Source organism: Takifugu rubripes, chromosome 21 (genome assembly GCF_901000725.2).
Source record: "Takifugu rubripes chromosome 21, fTakRub1.2, whole genome shotgun sequence".
Taxonomy (NCBI): Eukaryota; Metazoa; Chordata; class Actinopteri; order Tetraodontiformes; family Tetraodontidae; genus Takifugu; species Takifugu rubripes.
In genome coordinates this window covers 20,000,740-20,018,239 of record NC_042305.1, presented here as the reverse complement: position 1 = coordinate 20,018,239, position 17,500 = coordinate 20,000,740, and the positions used below count along the sequence as shown (strand labels likewise).

The following is a 17,500-nucleotide window of genomic DNA, read 5'->3' as shown; positions in this document are numbered from 1 at the left end:
TCTTTTTTCGGGGGGGCGATAAACGTTCGAAAAATGTCTTTCTTAATTTTTCCCACACGGTAAAGTTTTGGTTATTTCTGAAAAGTTGCATCCTGCTGTTTGTAGCAAATCTTCTTCTGTCCTTTAAAGTGTCTCCAGCTGTCTGCAAACAAAGGAAAAAGAAACTTTAGTGCAGAATTCGGATCCTTTTTAATGACCATTTTGTCGCTGTACCAATAGTTTTCCACTGGCTTTTCACAGATGGGCTAAAACAAAGCTTGTTTAAGAAGAGACAAAAGTACAGCGGTTCTTTGAAATGATACACCAATAAATGTGATGACACTTGTCACGTGGCACTGGATAAAAATGTCTGTTTTACCTCTCCTGACCATAAACCGGTCTATGTCTGGTAAAAGTAGATCCAAATTGCTCTTCTGATCTTTCATTTGCGTGCATTTGTATGAGTACAATGAATTAAATGTCTTGCCAAATCCCTCTGGGAGAGCAGCCTGGTGAAAGTATTCCAGGTTCCAGATAAAGACAGTTGATCTCAGTTTACGTGATTGAAAGTATTCCAGGTTCCAGATAAAGACAGTTGATCTCAGTTTAAGTGATGAAAGTATTCCAGGTTCCAGATAAAGACAGTTGATCTCAGTTTTAATGATGAAAGTATTCCAGGTTCCAGATAAAGACAGTTGATCTCAGTTTAAGTGATGAACGTTTCCAGGTTCCAGATAAAGACAGTTGATCTCAGTTTAAGTGATGAAAGTATTCCAGGTTCCAGATTAAGACAGTTGATCTCAGTTTAAGTGATGAAAGTATTCCAGGTTCCAGATAAAGACAGTTGATCTCAGTTAAGTGATGAAAAGTATTCCAGGTTCCAGATAAAGACAGTTGATCTCAGTGTAAATGATGAAAGTATTCCAGGTTCCAGATAAAGACAGTTGATCTCAGTTTAAATGATGAAAATATTCCAGGTTCCAGATAAAGACAGTTGATCTCAGTTTAAGTGATGAAAGTATTCCAGGTTCCAGATAAAGACAGTTGATCTCAGTTTAAGTGATGAAAGTATTCCAGGTTCCAGATAAAGACAGTTGATCTCAGTTTAAGTGATGAAAGTATTCCAGGTTCCAGATAAAGACAGTTGATGTCAGTTTAATGATGAAAGTATCCAGGTTCCAGATAAAGACAGTTGATCTCAGTTTTAAATGATGAAAGTATTCCAGGTTCCAGATAAAGACAGTTGATCTCAGTTTAAATGATGAAAGTATTCCAGGTTCCAGATAAAGACAGTTGATCTCAGTTTAAATGACCTAAAGTCCTGAAAGTCTTTCTGCGGAGGACTCAAGTCCAATTCACAGCTTGGCTCTTTGAATCTGCTGCCTGACTTTAAGTTTTCTTCCAAATTCCTTTCATGAAATGAACTATCCAGGGAGGCTTAAAGACTGCACTGTGGCTGAGTTTTTTGTAGTTTGAATAAACACAGCAAAGGTTAGATTGCAAAAGTTCTTTGTCCAATGAAGTCATCACTGAAGATGTTACTTCCTGTTTTGCTTCAGCGTTTAACTTGGGTGATTCAAGGCACCAGTGTTTTGCATCATCTGAGTAGATTTACTGGATATAGATGTGCTGTTTATCTGATTTCCTAATGTCACTCTTGTGTGTGTTGCTAATTTGCAGACAGCCAGTGGTTGTTAACCTGCACAGATTACTCGTCTGCTTTGTCGGCCTGCTTTTCCTGCCATGATTATGCAAAATGGAAGATCGTTCTAACATTCTATTTGTTCTCTGTTAGTTATGCCAGAGACTATATTTAATATACTCCCACTAGTGTAGGGTCAACTGTTTTTTGATTATTTTCTTTATTTTCCCATCATGCACTGCAAAGTGTGTCTCTGTAATTCTGGAACATTGAAGTCAGCGTTTTTGTTGTCCACCTCCTCCCCCCTGATAGAGTTTACATCTGTGTGACGCTCTCATGCTCGACCCTTTACTCGACTTACTGTATGCAGTCATTTCTCCACTTTGAAAGAAAGGAAAACAATTCTATCACTCATCTGAATGATAAATTAAACGGACATAAAAAGACTCCTGTTGGTGTCTTATCCCCGTGTCAGAAGGTATCCAAAAATATTCACCTTTGCTCGGAAATAAATAACGAGATTAGAAAAAATTCCATTGATTTGGGTGAGCGGAGAAATAACACTGAAGCAACTCCATCTGTTTAGGAATTAAACCAGTGGAAAATTCCTGAGTTTGCAGAACTTAAATCTTGGCAACATCCCAGAGACTTACTTAAGACTCTGGCAACTGTTGGGATTTAGATCCACTCACTATTTTACAAAAAACGGATGAAAAATAGTCCTTATCTGTAAAAGTGTTGACGTGCATATAGCCTATAAAACTAATATATTAATCTAATTAAAGATTCCAAAGACAGCTTTGTCTGCCTGTGCCATCATCTGCATTTTCAACCTATGACTTTACTTCTGTTCTTGGTCTCTTGTTCTCTTATTGAAGTAGGGTTTTCTCTCTCCTTCATGGTTCAAACACTTTACAGGAACTCTAGGTCATTCAGCTTAGAAAGGCCAACAGAAAACACATCTGGGAGGTGTCACAGCAGCCGAGGAGAGGCGAGTGCAGGCCATTCACGAAGGCTCAGGGAATCTTATCCAAATTTGGTTATTGCAAGTTGTGTCCTTCACTGTATGGATTTCTGACTTTCCTGGCATTTGGGTCATTCCTTTTGCAACATTTTAGAAGTTGAATCAATGAAGAGTCATTTCTGATTAGAAGTTAATTGTTAACCTACACAACACTTTAGCTTCTTTATATCTGCTAGAAGTGATTCGTCCTAAAATTGCATATTTAATTCTAACACATGGCTTGGGTTACGTTTTCTGGCATGAACAGAATTATTGTTGATTTAAGTTTTTGTTTGTTTGTTTTGAGGGTTATTTTTAGGGTTAGGGTTTTTTATTTATTTATTTATTTAAATAATACGCAAGACAAATGGCACCTTTTAGCTAGCTGCAGCCCCCAGTCCTGTAGTGGGATGGGGTCCTCTGTGGGACCCTAATATGCCTGTGAGCAACACTTGAGCAGCTACTTTCCTTTTATCGTGGTATTCAGGCGGTATCGTTGAGCCCACGCTGTTTGTTTTTTTACATGAGAAGACCCGAGCCAGTTCTCTCTGCAGGCTTCAGGTCATTAGGGTGCAAATCTATTGGCATAATCTCAGTGCATTAGTTGAAACAATATGTTTGTTGTTACAAGTACGTAATAATTATCCATAATCTTCCATTGCATCAATGGAGGATGCAAAAAATCAAATTTAAGAGCGCTCATTTAAATGGACTTTATATGACTATATTGAGTGTTAATGTCAACAATTTTCTTTGCTTCATACTTCTAAATTAGTCAAAGATCTGTTGCCTCATACTTTATGCATTTAATATTCATTTGTGCATATGCAGGAGTTCATTAAAATTGGGAGGTAGTGATCAACACACATGTTTGTAAAAGGTGAAAGTCTGACAAATGAATTATTCATCGATATAAGGGGCTCAACACTGTATTGTTGCCATTAAAACAGAAATGTTCTGTGAGTTGGGGTGTATCAGCAGCAGGAATGAGCCGCAGGATGGAATCAGATAATGAGCTTGATGGAGTGTGAAATGTTAAAGGTGAGTCTTGCTGTGTCCTCTGCATTTAAAGCCACTTACAGTTGTAAGTAATAAGACTTAAGCTTTTCTTTGGCAACTGTGAGTCACTTTTGATCTCAAATTTCTTCTGGTGAAGTTTCAGTCTTGTACTGAAAACAATTAGATCATTTGCTAATATATTAGTAGACTTTGTGCCTTCACGGGCCTCGGCTGAGTACATCTCAGCAAAATAACTTGATTTCACATGGTTGTTTCTATGGCGATGCAGAAGGCACCAATATACAGTTTTTTATACATGTTTTTCATGACATTCTATAGCAAGAAGCATGATATATCTATGCCCTTTGCCTGTATTCTTCTTACAAAAGCTGTTCTGTTTTTCCATGTAGTGTTTGGAGGGTTTCTCCCAAACTAGTCAGTATGGTGGAGAAGGTTGGTGCAGAATGAAACCTGAAAAGTGATACTTTGGACACTATAGTTGTATGCCTATACTGTCATCAGATGGTGATCACCTTAATGCCACACTTTGGCTACCATTGAAATTCAAATGGAATGTTACTTACCAAACACTGTGAAAGGCGGTGCCACGGTATTGTAATGCATTCCTACATATTGGCCAGGCTTTGTCACCATTGGGTCATGTATAAAGAGACGGTCTCCATAAGCACAGCGAGCAGTAAATATGCAGCAGAGGCAGTCTCACTCTTAATATAGGCTGCCTTTGGAATCTCTTCAAGCTTAGTAGTGATATTTGTGCATGTTTCAGTGGCAGATGTTGTGGTTTGGTGTTCACACAAGAAGATTTATTAGCAAAGTCCCGGAGTATTTGACACTGGTGGAGGTCGCGGTTAGGGCACAAATGACTGAATCCCGTTAATCAATGGGATTAATTTGGCTGAGATCTGATGTGTAATCTGACAGCACTGATTGATGGGGTCAGTCTGAGATCAGAAGGATTATATTGAGTTGGATTACATTAAATTGATGGGTAGTGCTAACTTATTTTCACATTAAATATAAAAATAAATCAAAAGCTATTTTTTCACAAGTGCAATACATTCATGACACACATTTCTATGATTCTTTTCCTGTTTTCCTGAATAAAACTTGAACTAAAATGTAGTTTTATTATGTGTTCTGTCCAGAGATTATCACTCCAGCTGTTGTGATTTTGATTATGAAAAAGGCTTGGCAAGTGATGGAGCATGATCCTCTAAGGTAATCATGAAATCTGCCATATTTACTGGGTTTTTCCATCTAAAATACCCAAGTCTTTTGACTTCATGTCAATACAGAAATGTCTAGACACTCACCCTCATCCCATTTTTTCAGTCTATGCTCAATCCCAGCCTAGATTTGTGTACTAAAGAATGCTGAAGACCATGTGTGTGTGGATAATTATAGTCAGGCAGGGGGAATTCATTCAATATCCTTGTGAGTCCTTCCATAAACCTGCCACTGCGTCTCCAAGACGACTGCTGTGCATGGGGGAGTCTTAAAGCCAGCGGGCCATGCATTTGCTCACTTCAATCGCCCCTGTTGTCTGAGAACAATGGTGCTACAGATTAAGCGGTCTGCCTTCATCAGAGTAACGTCTGATTAGGAGAAGACTCCTGTCACCCTTCGGAGCCAAATCTGAACCTGGTTTACTCTTAATCACAGTCTGACACCGCATGTTCGTTAAAAATGAAACTGCACATTAAGCTTTTAGATATAGAAGAAGTCAAAGGGTTCTGAATATGTTTTTTATTCAACTCTTATGCAACATCAATTTTAATTAAGTATTTGTCCGCTGTATTTAAAAAAGGTAAACATAGACTATAAAAGGTATGCTTCCCTAGCAAGTGTGCCTGTCTTATGACAATGACACATGGTTACCTTTAGAAATGATCAGCGTTCTTGGCACTATCTTTCTGGTTCGGAGCTGATTGTGACTTTTTTCGAAGGGATTTAGACAAAGTGGTGTTTTTTTCTGTTTGAAAGCACAAATTAGGAAATCCTTTTGACCTCCTGAGTTTAACCCTGTCCCCAGTTCATGCTCATTCTTGCTAACAGTGGTCTTTTTAAATGGCTTCTAATCACCCAAACAGCCATCTTCTACGCATGCACTCACATATTCGGTAGGCTTTGTTAAGTTTGTTCGTTGCTGTTTTAAACTTGTAGTAAGTCTTTTTTTGCAATTTCTTTTTTGGATGGAAGCTTAAATAAGTTTAAAGAATCACTGATTCTGACTCTTGAGAAGCCTTTCTGTAAATAGTTCCCATTAACTGTACAGTTGAGTGGTTGCCCAGGAGTTCCCCTGGAGTTGGTCTGCTCTCTACCACATTAACTCCCAAAATTGTTCAGATGGCACTCGTCTGTGTTTTTTAACTCTATTTTAACTGCTCTATCTATTCAGGGCTACTGGTTACATGTTACTTATTCCTTTTCTCCTGAGTTGACATGGTAGGACCACATTGCATAAAAACCCCAACACCCCTCCACCCTCTTTCAAACTCCTCTCCAACTTCTGCTTACAAGCGGGGCCATAAATGCTCCAGGCATGCTGGTGTTAAAAGCTTGTAAAGCTCAGCTCTGTCTCACCCTGCAGAGAAGACGAGCCTATCCTTCATAGAAACAGGCCGTTTACTTCAGAACCCCATAAAGAACATTCCTCAGTTATAAACCTTGCTTATTTTCTTTCTTCTTGCCCTAATTATGGAGCTGTTACTTGTACAAGGCACCCCGCATTACCTCTTCCAGACAACATCGTTGTGCCACATTTGCTAAAATTCATTAAGCCATCAATTCCATCTAAGCACAGTGAGGTTTTTGATAACACCTTGACGGAGGGATTCCTCGATTAATTGCTTCACAAAATGCAGACATCTATTTTCATAAATCTTTCTATTCCAAGGCAAGGAGAGTAAAGATCTATTTATTTTTGACTGTGCCGCTACGCATCCTCCTACTCAGTCTGAGAAGCAGGAAGCGATCCGAGCTACTCGCATGGATGCTTCCGATTAAAACTCTCTCACACTCGCCATCAACGTCTGTTTCTTTCAGCTGCCTTTCTGGGAGACATCGCCCTGGATGAAGAGGACTTGCAGATGTTTAAGGTGGACAGAATAATAGACTGGGCTCAGAGAACGATCAAGATTATTAATCACACAGAATCAGGTAAGAACGTCAGAAGTAACACATTCAAAATTTCCCCCTAGTTATTGTTAGTATTTAAAAGGCTTTGTTATATCTTGGTTTTCTTAAACGCAGCATTTAAGAAACAGCTGTGACTCAGTGGAGAAATGGATTTCACAAACCTGTTAAGATTAAGATGCATGATGATGGTGGAGCTACATGGTGATGGTGGAGCTTCATGGTGATGGTGGAGCTTCATGGTGATGGTGGAGCTTCATGGTGATGGTGGAGATGCATGTTGATGGTGGAGCTTCATGTTGATGGTGGAGCTTCATGTTGATGGTGGAGCTTCATGGTGATGGTGGAGCTTCATGGTGATGGTGGAGCTTCATGGTGATGGTGGATGGTGGAGCTTCATGTTGATGGTGGAGCTTCATGGTGATGGTGGAGCTTCATGGTGATGGTGGAGCTTCATGGTGATGGTGGAGCTTCATGGTGATGGTGGATGGTGGAGCTTCATGTTGATGGTGGAGCTTCATGTTGATGGTGGAGCTGCATGTTGATGGTAGAGATTCATGTTGATGGTGGAGCTTCATGGTGATGGTGGAGCTTCATGGTGATGGTGGAGCTTCATGGTGATGGTGGAGCTTCATGGTGATGGTGGATGGTGGAGCTTCATGGTGATGGTGGAGCTTCATGGTGATGGTGGAGCTTCATGGTGATGGTGGAGATGCATGGTGATGGTGGAGCTTCATGGTGATGGTGGAGCTTCATGTTGATGGTGGAGCTTCATGGTGATGGTGGATGGTGGAGCTTCATGTTGATGGTGGAGCTTCATGGTGATGGTGGAGCTTCATGTTGATGGTTAGAGATTCATGGTGATGGTGGAGCTTTCATGGTGATGGTGGAGCTTCATGGTGATGGTGGAGCTTCATGGTGATGGTGGATGGTGGAGCTTCATGTTGATGGTGGAGCTTCATGTTGATGGTGGAGCTGCATGTTGATGGTAGAGATTCATGTTGATGGTGGAGCTTCATGGTGATGGTGGAGCTTCATGTTGATGGTGGAGCTTCATGGTGATGGTGGAGCTTCATGGTGATGGTGGATGGTGGAGCTTCATGTTGATGGTGGAGCTTCATGGTGATGGTGGAGCTTCATGGTGATGGTGGATGGTGGAGCTTCATGGTGATGGTGGAGCTCATTTGATGGTGGAGCTTCATGGGTGATGGTGGAGCTTCATGGTGATGGTGGAGCTTCATGGTGATGTTGGGAGATGCATGTTGATGGTGGAGCTTTCATGTTGATGGTGGAGCTTCATGGTGATGGTGGATGGTGGAGCTTCATGTGGATGGTGGAGCTTCATGTTGATGGTGGAGCTTCATGGTGATGGTGGAGCTGCATGTGGATGGTGGAGCTGCATGTGGATGGTGGAGCTGCATGTTGATGGTGGAGCTTCATGTTGATGGTGGAGCTTCATGTTGATGGTGGAGCTGCATTGTGGATGGTGGAGCTTCATGTTGATGGTGGAGCTTCATGTTGTGGTGGAGCTGCATGTGGATGGTGGAGCCTTCATGTTGATGGTGGAGCTTCCTGTTGATGGGTTGGAGCTGCATGTGGATGGTGGGCTTCATGGTGATGGCGGAGCTTCATGGTGATGGTGGGAGCTTCATGGTGATGGCGGAGCTTCATGGTGATGGTGGAGCTTCATGGTGATGGTGGATGGTGGAGCTTCATGTTGATGGTGGAGCTTCATGGTGATGGTGGATGGTGGAGCTTCATGTTGATGGTGGAGCTGCATGTGGATGGTGGAGCTTCATGGTGATGGTGGAGCTTCATGGTGATGGTGGAGCTTCATGGTGATGGTGGAGCTTCATGGTGATGGTGGAGCTTCATGGTGATGGTGGATGGGTGGAGCTTCATGTTGATGGTGGAGCTTCATGGTGATGGTGGATGGTGGAGCTGCATGTTGATGGTGGAGCTTCATGGTGAACGGTGGAGCTTCATGTTGATGGTGGAGCTTCATGGTGATGGTGGAGCTGCATGTTGATGGTGGAGCTTCATGGTGATGGTGGAGCTTCATGGTGATGGTGGATGGGGGAGCTTCATGTTGATGGTGGAGCTTCATGGTTGATGGTGGAGCTTCATGGTGATGGTGGAGCTTCATGGTGATGGTGGATGGTGGAGCTTCATGTTGATGGTGGAGCTTCATGTTGATGGTGGAGCTGCATGTGGATGGTGGATGGTGGAGCTTCATATTGATGGTGGATGGTGGAGCTTCATGTTGATGGTGGAGCTTCATGTGGATGGTGGAGCTTCATGTGGATGGTGGAGCTGCATGTGGATGGTGGAGCTGCATGTGGATGGTGGAGCTGCATGTTGATGGTGGAGCTTCATGTTGATGGTGGAGCTGCATGTTGATGGTGGACCTTCATGTTGATGGTAGAGATTCATGTTGATGGTGGAGCTTCATGTTGATGGTGGATGGTGGAGCTTCATGTTGATGGTGGATGGTGGAGCTTCATGTGGATGGTGGAGCTTCATGTGGATGGTGGAGCTTCATGTGGATGGTGGAGCTTCATGTTGATGGTGGAGCTTCATGTGGATGGTGGAGCTTCATGTGGATGGTGGAGCTTCATGGTGATGGTGGAGCTTCATGTTGATGGTGGAGCTTCATGTGGATGGTGGAGCTTCATGTTGATGGTGGATGGTGGAGCTTCATGTGGATGGTGGAGCTTCATGTTGATGGTGGATGGTGGAGCTTCATGTTGATGGTGGAGCTTCATGTGGATGGTGGAGCTTCATGGTGATGGTGGAGCTTCATGTTGATGGTGGAGCTTCATGTGGATGGTGGAGCTTCATGTTGATGGTGGATGGTGGAGCTTCATGGTGATGGTGGAGCTTCATGTTGATGGTGGAGCTTCATGTGGATGGTGGAGCTTCATGTTGATGGTGGATGGTGGAGCTTCATGTGGATGGTGGAGCTTCATGTTGATGGTGGATGGTGGAGCTTCATGTTGATGGTGGAGCTTCATGTTGATGGTGGAGCTTCATTTGCTGCAGTCGAGACCGTGTGCAACCACTCTTAATGGATCTCATACCAAAGCTTAGGGTTTAATTTTTGAATTGCTTAGCTAAACACTTAGCTTTACAACTGTACCGTTCCGAAGATCTTCAGAGAATCATCTACGCAGGTGCGTCACATCGGTCTGTTCACACATGCAACAAACAGCAGAAGAATGTCTGCATCAGATGTGTTCACACATGTTGGGATGGTCTGGAGAGTCTGAACAGCAGGTGGAGGTGTGGGTGGAGCAAGCGTAGTCCTAGAGGCACGAGCATTAGTGGTGGGGGCTTCACAGCATTGATAACAGCTTACTTCACCTTTCCATTTGGAAGAATTCTTGCTGTCCCATTGTTAGCATGTTAATATCACTCATCTATTATTTGTATAGCTCTAATTACAGGAGCCATCAGGATTAAATTTAGATTAAAATATAGACTTTTTGTTTTAATAAATCAGTTGCTCAGTACAGAATCCTGATGCAATTTTGAATTCAGTCCACAGGTGAATTGGGCACCCAAGGGAAATGTATGGAGACTCTGGGAGTCGTCCCAAAGGGATCAATAAAGTTGAGTTGAAGTTAAAGTTAAGCACATTTCTCTGTGAAGGTTTTGGTTTTAGGTTATTTGTTGTTAGGGTTAGCGTGGACTGAAAGAATCTTAAACGTTCTGATTACAGCTCCTCAACCATGATGAGCCCATTTCAGTTTAAATAAAAGCTCGACTTCACTTTGCTCATGCAGAGAAACTCTCAATATTTTACTTCTGCTGTTTCCGTGCCCTATTTAACTTTTCATGGGAACAAAAAGTAGATGACTAAATGAAATCGACGTTTTTGTTAAAACAATATCTAAAAATGAAAGCAGTATGGTTGCCACCCTAACTAGTAAAAGCTCTGTCAGGTGGTTGTGGATTCATCCAGCAGTATTGGAGAGCGAATCCTCCCTTCTCTGAAGTCTATATATATATATATATATATATATATATATATATATATATATAACCTTCAATTTGCTGGTACAGTACACATTACAAACTTTTTATTTCGATTTAAATGATTTCCTGAAGCGCCATTTGCTTTGCATGAACTGAGACAGTCGCATAGTTTTACTGCAAAGTGTTTTTACCAGGAACTTTAAGGATCTAAGTTGCTCCATTTATATGTTATATATTTATATGTATATTTATGAGTTGCTCCATTTTACTCCTCTGTGGTAATCACATTAACGTCCTGATGCCAGACAGTTGTGGTTTTAGATGAAAGCTTAAAAGGAAAATCTATCTCTCAAGATAACAGATATCTAAATGTATTTTTGGAGAACTACCTGATTCGGGACATAATTGATTTTCTTTTTGGATTCTTGTCTTGTTCATCTCCAGCCTCCACTAGTAAAACTAGTCAAAATAGACATGGTTCACATCGCAGGAAAAGAGCTGCCACTTCCAGACCGGAACGTGTTTGGCCTGAAGTGTTATTCCATATGTCATCAGTGGAAACTTTAGTGGTACGTAACTATTATTATTGAGAATTGATTTGGGGGGGGGGGGGGTCTTTACTGTGCATTTTCATATTATGTAATTTTTTAAATTTGTTTAATTTTTTAATGATAGAACTTTTAATTGGATATATTTATGATATTGCTGCAGTTCTAAACGATGAGGCATATATTCATATTCTGACAGCACAATTCACAATTTTCAAAAATTCTTGATCCAATTCTGCATCTTATTAAAAGTTATTAATGTGTGTGTGTGCGTGCGTGCGAGCGTGTGTGTGTGTGCGCGTGCGTGCGAGCATGTGTGTGTGCGCGAGCGTGCGAGCATGTGTGTGCGTGCGAGCATGTATGTGTGTGTGTGTGTGTGCGTGCGTGTGAGCATGTGTGTGTGTGCGTGCGTGCGAGCATGTGTGCGTGCGAGCATGTATGTGTGTGTGTGTGTGTGTGTGTGCGTGCGTGGTGTGAGCATGTGCCTATTTTTGTATGATCTCAGCCCTCTGCCCTCGTATTTAGGCAGTCAGCGGGCGATATTCCGTCAGGCCATGCGGCACTGGGAGAAACACACCTGCGTAACCTTTATAGAGAGGACACAGGAGGAGAGCTACATTGTGTTTACCTACAGACCATGCGGGTGAGTTTTTGGGAGATTACTCCTATATTACTCCTTATTGAAGACTAGCTTAACTCTGGGAAGCATTTTTTTACTGGTTTTGGTTTTGCTGTTGCTAAACTCTACACTCTAAAGTGTAGACCATTTACAAAAATCATTTGTCAGGCAATCAATTGAATTTAGTGATTTCTTTTAGCCAATGATATTCATCGTTCAAAAAAATTAAAAGAAAGTTTAAAAAAGTTCTCTATTCAACTATTGACCTTTACTGTTGAGATGAGATGACGTTAGCCACATGGGGGCAGGCCTCCATCTATCCTGTGCAAAGTTCAAGGTGTCGCAGGAGAGGTTGGTCGGCCTTCCAGACAGGCCGTCTGGCCCGCTGGACGGTGATTTGTGTGCCTGACAGTAAACCCTAACCTTACCACAGTAAACCCTAACCCTACCACAGTAAACCCTAACCCTACCACAGTAAACCCTAACCCTAACCCTACCGCAGTAAACCCTAACCCTACCACAGTAAACCCTAACCCTAACCCTAACCCTCACCCTAACCCTACCGCAGTAAACCCTAACCCTACCGCAGTAAACCCTAACCCTACCGCAGTAAACCCTAACCCTACCGCAGTAAACCCTAACCCTACCACAGTAAACCCTAACCCTAACCCTACCGCAGTAAACCCTAACCCTACCGCAGTAAACCCTAACCCTACCACAGTAAACCCTAACCCTAACCCTACCGCAGTAAACCCTAACCCTACCGCAGTAAACCCTAACCCTACCACAGTAAACCCTAACCCTAACCCTACCGCAGTAAACCCTAACCCTACCGCAGTAAACCCTAACCCTACCACAGTAAACCCTAACCCTAACCCTACCGCAGTAAACCCTAACCCTAACCCTACCGCAGTAAACCCTAACCCTACCGCAGTAAACCCTAACCCTACCGCAGTAAACCCTAACCCTAACCCTACCGCAGTAAACCCTAACCCTAACCCTAACTCTACCGCAGTAAACCCTAACCCTACCGCAGTAAACCCTAACCCTACCACAGTAAACCCTAACTCTACCGCAGTAAACCCTAACCCTACCGCAGTAAACCCTAACCCTACCACAGTAAACCCTAACTCTACCGCAGTAAACCCTAACCCTACCGCAGTAAACCCTAACCTTAACCCTAACCCCTCTAGCACCTGCCATTAGCAGGCGTGTTAATGAATGTCACTGCTGCATGTGCCAATGATGGGTGTGTTAAACAGATCGGATATTCTTTTGACAAGGTTATTATTACATGCTTGGTACACAACATAATAGTTTTAGGATAGTTGAATACCGATCTGTTAAAGGTTTGAGTTTTTGAAAGAAAACATAAAACCTAATTTTGTGCAGAAAACCAATAAATACGAAATATTGTGACTAATAGGCATTAAAGCACACTTTTCTCTTCTCCAGGGAAACTTTCTCTAATTTCCACTCTTGATTTTTTCGGGCAGATTTCAAATGTTGACGTTGCTAAAGCATGGCTGTGCATTGACAGGTGTTGCTCCTATGTGGGTCGTCGTGGAGGTGGGCCTCAGGCCATATCAATTGGGGAAAAACTGTGACAAGTTTGGAATTGTGGTGCATGAACTGGGTCATGTGATTGGATTCTGGCATGAACACACACGGCCTGACAGAGACGAACACGTCAGCATTATTAGGGAAAACATTCAGCCTGGTAAGTTTACAGACCTCTTCGCAATCATGTAGCGAGAACAAAGAAATATGGTTCTAGGCACATCGAATTAGATCCCACAACCATTTTTGTTGAATCTCAGCCTCAGCTATCTATGTTGTGGTCTCATATATCAGAAATTCCCCTACATAAATACATTAAATTGCATTGTCTGTTCATAGTTTTTCCATTGATGTTCTTCTCTTACAGGACAGGAATATAACTTTCTAAAGATGGAGCCTGGTGAAGTGGATTCTTTAGGAGAGGTCTATGACTTTGACAGCATCATGCACTATGCCAGGAATACATTCTCAAGGTAATCACCAAATATGTGGGTTTTTTAAAAATGTGATATTAAAAATGGTGGTAATTAAAAGTCAGGTTTAACTGTTTCACAGCTTTTTGATTATATTCTTTTCTTTAATCTCACAAATGTAACAACTGTACTACAGCTATGCAGTTTAGTATATTTCTCTATTGGCCTCATCTGTACGATGAGTGGAAATAATAACAACATTGGAATCCGAACAATGAGGACATTATGTTTGTATAAAGGTTTAGTGTTGCATCTGTAAGGGCATCAAACTCATAGATTTTCAGGAGAATTATTTTACTACCCTCTGCCAAGATCTCTTTGACTGAAATGGTAAAAAAATCTGTTTTCATGACGACAGGGTCCAAGGTTGAAATGAGATATGATTCCATAAATCTTTAATTTCTTAGTGCTGTATTGATAATACTAATGGTAAGGAGAAATTAAATATGCTCCATAAAATAACTTTGAATCTGACATTTCCATTCCTTTTACATTCTCTTCTTTAAAACTATAGTCAATTAGTGTAGATTTGTTTATTTAAAAGTTTAAAGTGTTCTGACATTATAGAATAGCCTTAATGCATTTTATTTTAATCTGGAATCTCCTACTTTAGTCATTATTTTGATAGTCTATCAGTAATTCACAAACTTTAGCAGTTAGTCTCCTAGTTTAGTCGTTATTGTCTAGAAAACCAAGTAAAGAATGATCACAGGTTTATTCCAGATAGAACAACCGCGGCCTGATCGACTTTCTCACTTAAGTTGTCGCTGGGGCCAAACCAGCAGGGAAGCTTCTTGTAAAAGCTTTGGTTCATCTTATGAATCAGCTCATTAAGCTCCGTTAGACCCCTTCAGGAAGCTTTGGTGATTAGTAGGATGGGTTGGTTACCTAATTTACAACATTCATGATGTCACAGCAAATGTGGGGACTCTCCCATAGACACACAAGAAGTTTGGTAATAAAATGCTAAATGCTAAATAACTTCTAGTTATTTCTACATTATTCCTTTTACATGTTTGAAAGCTTTTGCTCTCTCATGACCAGTTCTTTTACAACTTCTTGATGAAAAGACTATTATTGCTCTAGTTTACCTGCAAATTTGTCATATTTAAACTCACACTTGATTTTGTTGCCAGCTGACCTCATTTCATATTAACGCCAGATGTTTTGCTGCCTTTTTGTATTGCATATTTTCTTAAAAACACCAGAAGAAGAAATCCTCCATAAAAAGCCTCACGACAAGCCCTGTTCTGGGCTCTAGTCTTCAGTCATCTGTGGTGTTGATTTGAGGATTCATTTCCCAGCTGGCTTGTTGCAGGGCCAAAATAGTTCTCTGAGGAGCAGTTGACTCAAAGTCTGTGACTGAGTCTTTAATTTCATTTCAAAAGCATCATGGCTCTCAACGTGCAGCATTTTCTCAGGGAGTTGTCTGTGTACATGAGAGCTAACAAATATGTTAGTGAAATACTCGGGCTCCATCTCTGACGTGTGCAGGATGTGACCTCAGTGTTGCGCATGAACTTGCATTCTGACCTTCAGTTGCATGCATAAACAAAAGGAGGGAGTGTTTCACACAGCTGCAGGCCTGCTATAGAAAGTTCTGCCTATTTAGGAATTTGAAGGTCTTTAGTCAGCCAAAGTTGGTGGTGAAATATGATCTGCGAGCACACATGGGACACGATGCAAGTGCACTTTCTAAACACTATCGTCTCAGTTTGGAATCAAAACCAGCTCTGTGTCGGCCTTTTTTTTCCTTTTTTCCAGATGTATACATATTCTTTCTCCCCACCCCCAGCTAGCTCATGCAATCTTTTAAGGTTGAGGGCCTCTTCACATGTCAACTTCCATGTTGTCATGGCAATCACCTTGTGGAAAGCTGACAGTGAATCTTTATAGAAATAGCCCATATACAGAAATATATGTCTGCCCCTATGCATTGAGTTCATAAAGCCACTTTACAGAAAAATGTTGAACCTATTTCATCCAACAGGATTTATGTTTTTCAAATATAGAAGAGAACTTAGAACAGAAGAAAAGAGTAATAACTATGGTAAACTGATGTAACTGTCCTTCCTTTGAGCTACTGTTTTATTTGCCATGTAAGAATGTAGCATGGCAGAACCATGAAGGTTTTGATTATTCCTGATTAAAGATTTGATCTGACACATTGTAGTAACCCACAGTGCTGAAGCGTGTTGCTATGATGTTCAGCGTCCAGCTCTGGTGTTTGGTTAGGGTTAGGGTTGGTGTTTGAGATGGTGCTTGATCAATATGAGCGTCCGTAAGAGAGAGCATGGCTGCCAGTGCTGTATCAACAGACAAGGCTCTGCTTTCAGCTCTGCAGAGGTGAATCAATTTCTTCTTGGACCTGTGTCTTTCTTTGTTTGCCTGGATGTTTGCTTCATGTTTTACAGTAAATCACCGTGGGAAGCCAGGGCCTTTGCCGTGGCTTGTTCAGATAATTTCATGCCCTTCTTCTCTTTTGCCACATTGCCTGGGGACAAGCAAGTCTTATCCTTAGTGCTTTTTGTTTCGGGCATGTTACCCAACCCACAGCTCTGCATTCCCCCTCCTGTGCTGCAGAGATATTCTGTTAGGAAGGGTGCATGGAGCAGTGCCAACCCAAATAGAGACCTGCCAGTGTACCCTTTGTCTGCTCTGACACTGGCTGGAGTGGCATATGGGCTCCCCAAAGCTAAAGACAGACAGGCAGGGTCGAAACTGTTAGGCTGGGCTCCTGTGTTTGCTCATGCCTGGTGTTGATAGGCATGTCTCTATGGGAACCAACAGGCTAAACTTTCATTTAAATGGAGATACTAAACTTGTAAAGATTGTGAAAAGACATTCTTTACTTGGTCATCTCTAGAGCTATAATTACAGCAAACAGTAATTAATGGTCTGATCATGTTTTTGACCAATTTGAGATACTGTAATTATATTAAATATTTACAAGTTTTTACAGCTTTCACAGTTTTGCTCACACAGTAAAACTGCTTTTAGGTTTATTTTCATCTGTGAAAGAAAGTGACCAATGATCCATTTTCACTTAAAAAACAAACTGTGAGCCCAATCTTGAGTGTTTGAAGTGCTTACAAATGTTCATCTGGTTTATTTTAGAATAAGGATCACACTGTTTAGAAAAGAAATACTCAAATTCCTTCAAATCTTAAAAATTCTTCAGCACACGTCGAATTTCACTACTCTAAATCATGTGATTAGAAACTGGGGTAATTACAAAAGTTGATTATTCATGTGTTCATTAGCAACACTTATATCCTAATTCAAGATTCAAGAGTACTTTATTGATCCCTTTAGGGGGTGTCCACCAGGGAAATTAGCAAAGAAACTAGTGGCCCGTACGGGCCTAACCCTAACCTAATGGTGATTATAGGCTTGGGTCAAGTCAATAAAACAACCTTTTCATTCATTGTTGTTGTTTTAGAGTATCCTTAAAATGTCAATTTGGTCTTAAAATATATGTGATATTCATCTCAATTTGTACTACGTTTCTTTATTTTTTCAGGTCCCCTAAATTCAAAATAA

At 41.4% G+C, this 17,500-nt stretch overlaps 1 pseudogene; it reads left to right on the top strand.

The window, feature by feature from the left end:
• LOC115247693 (bone morphogenetic protein 1-like) overlaps nt 1-14,012 on the top strand; it is a 14,499-nt pseudogene extending 487 nt beyond the window's left edge.
• The last annotated feature ends 3,488 nt before the right edge of the window (nt 14,013-17,500 follow it).